Raw genomic sequence first — 5,142 nt, forward strand, 5'->3', positions numbered from 1 at the left:
GCCTTCGGGACTTAGCCCGGATATAGTAACTCGCACAAATGCCTTCGGGACTTAGCCCGGTTATCATCCAAATATTCATGCACATATCAATAAATCATGACACATCTATATTTCATTTTCATAATTAGAGTTCAAACACAAGTCACGTATTAAGCAATCCCATTTTCGGCTCACTAGACGCATACAAACAGCATGGTTTAGTTTGCTTTATGACACGATCTCTATGCACATACGGCTACCCGTCATACGTATAGACTAATTAACTCAACATATAATTCAAGTAGAATCATCATATCACCGTATATTTGTTATGCTCATACGTCATGACTTAATCAAATCGTAAACTAAGTCTCGTTACTCGAAAACTTACCTCGGATGTTGTCGAACGATTTCGATGGCTATTCGACCACTTTTTCCTTCCTTTTATCGGATTTAGTTCCCCTTTGCTCTTGAGCTTAATTTAACAAATAAATTGATTTAATCATTTGAGCATCGAAAAGAGGAACTTAAGGTACTTAGCCCATATATATACATTAGACATTAAAGTCACATACATATGAAATCATGAATCAACTCAACATATTAACCCACACTCCCTTTTAGCCGATTGTCTAAGCCAAGATAAAAGCATCAATATGCTTGCCTCTAACCGAATACATGCAACACCAATCTTCTTCCTATGGCCGAATATGCATGTCTACGTTGAGGCTGATTATATGCCTAATACTTCCTACAAGTATGGTTACTTGTATTGATTATATATCATCTTGTTTCAAGTTCAAAACTCGGCTAATACGCATATATACACTAGTAATCAAATACTAATATTTTGCACTTCACCTTACCACCATTTCACATCTACTTTCTACCATGGCCGAATGCATCACGACACCATACCATTCAATTTTGGTCATGGGTTACACAAAGAACTTAATGTCTAACTCAAAAATGCCAAAAAGAAAATCCAAGAGTCATCAATCACCATCACATGTATCATTACAAAGCTTCACACTTAGCATGCAAATGACATCAACACAAATCCACCTTAGCCGAAACTTAACTCATCTTCATGCCTCATCACCACAACATCAAACATCAACCAAGAAGACAACACCCATGGCCGAATATCATCTCCTTCTCATAGCAAAGATTTAAACCATGGGCTAGGTAGAACTCAAACTAACAACTAAAAACATGCATGAATCTCATGGACAACATCAAACATACCTTAGTCTAGCAAACCACCATAGTCGATTTTCTCAAGCTCTTCCCCCTTCTTCTCTTTCTTCTATTCGGCCAAGAACAACATGAGAGCCTTTCTTTTTTTTCTTTTTCTTTCTCTTTTCTTTTTTCATCATCATTTACCTTTCCATTATTATTTTATTACCCATACTCCTTATTTTATTTTCCTAACATAAATCATTAACATAACATGTTTATGACATGTTTTGCCCATAACATTTTGTCCACCTTCCTTGTCATGGCCGGCCACTACTAAATTAAGGGGGAAATTGACATGCAAGTCCACCCTTTTATTACATGCACTAATAGGTCCTTATAGATTAACCTATCAGATTTCAAAAGTGTCACACATAAGTCCTATTAGCTGAATTCACATGCAATCGACTAAATCGAAGCTTAAAACTTTCGCACATTCATATTCACATATTTTAGACAATAAATATCATATTCAAATAATTTGGTGACTCGGTTTAGCGATCCCGAAACCGCTTTCCGACTAGGGTCACTTTAGGGCTGTCACAAGCCCAGTCAATGCTACGGCCCACACCTAGGGGTCGGGCCCATAATATCTGAAACAGTTCCTCCTAGGGTCCCAAGGAAAACTGGAAGAATGGATGTCTGATTTCGGTAGTGAGACTCAAAAAGGATGCTGGTCCTTTCCTTTTCTTTGAGGTGGGGACGGCAATTTTTTTACCATGATTCGACGTGATATCTGTAACGAAAACATGAAGAAGATAGCATGAACTAGCGAATCCAAGAAGTAATTATGAATATAGTTAAACTAACTAATCCAACCAACTGAACAATACTCAGACAAAATTAGTTCAATCTAGATGATAAGAGTCTATAGCAAATGTCATAAGAAAAGCATGATTATTTTTCAATATGGAATGAATGAATTAGATGCTATGGAAACACAAGAAAGAATGAATGTTTCCAGAAAACTTTAAATAAAATGGCAATACATAAGTATGACTATAGTGAGAACTATGAACATTAATTAGAAATCAGCCAAAGAAAACTAGAAAAATTATAAAAGAGATGAAGAAAATAGAGAGAAAAGAATGAACAAACGCAGTATGTTGATGGAGGGAGGAGTTTGGAGTGTTTGGGGTGGAGCTGTGGTCGGCGCACGGGCGTGGCAGAGAGGGCGTGTGATAAGAGATCGGCGGCTAGGGTTGGGTTTTGGGGAAGGGGATGATGAATAGTGAGGGTTTTATATAGATTTTGAGGCACACGGGCGTGCCCAACTTTTGCCCGTGTGTTTCACAATTTTTTAAATTTGGGCGCGTTTGAGACTCGCACACACCTGTGCTCTTTGGGCGTGTTGGTGCCCACAGTCGTGTCACACAACTGTGTCCTACTTCATTCACTTCTCCCACGCCCGTGTTTCATTGCGCACGCTCGTGTTGTTTTATCAGTCTTGAGCACAGATGGTGGGCACGGGTGTGTTGCATGATCGTGCTAAATTCTCAGTTTCAACCACGGTTCCTAGACACGGGCGTGTCGTACGCCCGTGTTAGTTTGATAGACTTGCCCACGATAACATCGCACGAACGTGGCCACTTATCGCATCTCGTGCTAAGGAAAAATTTTACCCTATTTTCACACGGCCGTATCGCATGGCCGTGTCTCCTCTCGTGGTGTGGGCACGGCCTAAGGTACGCCCGTGTGCCTTGCCATGTGGATTAGAGAACCTGTGTTTCAATGACTCAGTTAGTGATTAGATGTTAAAGCTAAAATTTTTAAAGAAGTTATCATCGTTAGTGCTCGGGTTGCCTCCCGAGAAGCGCTTATTTATAGTCTAAGCTCGACTTTACCCTTCTGGTGCATGGGTATGGTGTTGCGCGGAGTTTACACTCCTCATCCTTGCTATCAATTTTATCAACATAAGGTTTAAGACGAGTATTATTTACCTTAAAAGTGCCAAATTTGGGATGAATTACCTTGACTGTACCATATGGGAAAATATTGAGTACCGTAAGAGGGATTGCTCCGTTAGGTTCAGAAGTGGCAATGCGAGAGTCTGCTGCGTCTAGTAGTACTTTGTCTCCAACCTTAAGTTAATTTGGTGCGATATTGAGATCATCATGGTGTGGTTTTGGTTTATCATGTGTCCTCAGTTTATGTGTCTGTCATTCATCTAGTTCCTTGATTTATGGCCTTCGTTCTTCAAAGATAGGTCATTTGTTGTTGCTTGAACATGGCTCATGTAGGTTCTTCAAACTTATTTCCTGCAAAGTAGGTTGCACCACATGGTCAGTTTTAGTAGAATGATTTATACAAACACCTTCAATTTTTTATGTGTTTCTCGTATTACGAGCTTGAAGGGTGATTGTTTCATCTCCTACATGAAGTGTGAGTTCATCTGTGCCAATATCAATTATTGTTTTAGCGGTTGCTAAACGGGCCTCCCTAAAATTAAAGGAACGTTACTATCCTTCTCTTTGTCTAGAACAACAAAATCAACTGGGAATATAAATTTGTCAATTTTAACGAGTGCATCTTCAATAATCCCCCTAGGAAATCTAATTATTTTATCGGCTAATTGAATACTCATCCTAGTTTGTTTGGGTTTCCCAAGACCTAGTTTCTTCAACATTTTGTAAGGCATAACATTGATACTAGCCCCTAAATCAAACAAAGCATTAATAACATCTAGGCTACCAATTAAACAGGGAATCATAAAACTCTTTGGATGTTTTAATTTGTTGGTCAGCTTATTCTGCAATATGGCTAAGCAAACCGTATTTAGCTCCGCATACGACGCCTCATCCAACTTCTGCTTATTTGTTAAAAGTTCCTTTATGAAGTTTACTGCGTTTGGCATCTGCAAAAGAGCTTCAATAAACGGTAAGTTAATATGTAACTTCTTTAATAATTTAAGGAATTTACCGAATTGTTATCTGTGCGGTCTTTTCTTGTCGCGTTGGGATATGGCACATGAGGTTTGTACTCTTTACTTACAGTTTCTGGTCATTGTGGTCCACCTCACCTTGACCGTTACTGATCATAGTTTCTTACCTCGGTTCTAGTTTAGGTGCAACTAACCCTTCCTCATCTTGAATGGTAATTGCATTGAGTTGCTCCCTTGGGTTAGATTCAATGTTACTCGGCAGGCTACCTTGTGGTCGTTTAGATATCAATTTAGTGAGCTGACCTATCTGAGTTTCGAGCCCTTGGATCGATGCTTGTTGATTCTAAGTGCTGTCTCGGTATTATAAAAATGAGTTTCTGACACCAAGATGAATTTTGTTAGCATCTCCTCAAGGTTCGACTTTTTCTTTTGTTGGTAGGGTGGTTGTTGGAAGCCTGGAGGTGGTGGTCTCTGATTCTCTTGGCCTCCCCATGAGAAATTTGGGTGGTTCCTCCAACCTGCATTATAAGTATTACTATAAGGATTATTTTGAGATCGAGGATTATTTAACTGCTCATTCTCCATGTTGTGGCCATAGGGTAGGTATTCTGAATTGCTTGATCCACCTCCACTTGCTTCGCATTGCATTACTGGGTGAACCTGTGAAGAACCAAGAAAACCATCAATTTTTCTATTCAGAAGTTCTACCTGATTAGAGAGCATGGTGACCAAATCGAAGTTAAAAAGGCAGCTTTTTTCGTTGGATTTGTCCTCATGACTTGCCATGGATAATTATTCAGTGACATCTCTTCTATAAATTCATAAGCATCCTCAGATGTCTTATTATTGATAGTTCCGCCAGCGACTGCGTCGATCATCTGTCGAGTCAAAGGATTCAGGCCACTGTGAAATGTTTGAACCTGTAGCCAGAGTGGTAACCCATGGTGAGGGCACATTTTCAACAGATCCTTGTCTCTCTCCCATGCATCGTAGAGTGCTTCTAAATACATCTGCACAAAAAAGGAGATATCATTACGTAATTT

At 39.4% G+C, this 5,142-nt stretch overlaps 1 non-coding gene across 1 annotated transcript; it reads left to right on the forward strand.

Annotated features, from left to right (window-relative positions):
• The first annotated feature begins 5,035 nt into the window (after positions 1-5,035).
• On the forward strand, positions 5,036-5,142 carry LOC121231681 (small nucleolar RNA R71). The gene has a single exon (XR_005929737.1). It is a non-coding gene; the product is annotated as a small nucleolar RNA R71 (small nucleolar RNA).

The sequence above is a fragment of the Gossypium hirsutum genome, chromosome A06 (assembly GCF_007990345.1).
Source record: "Gossypium hirsutum isolate 1008001.06 chromosome A06, Gossypium_hirsutum_v2.1, whole genome shotgun sequence".
Taxonomy (NCBI): domain Eukaryota; kingdom Viridiplantae; phylum Streptophyta; class Magnoliopsida; order Malvales; family Malvaceae; genus Gossypium; species Gossypium hirsutum.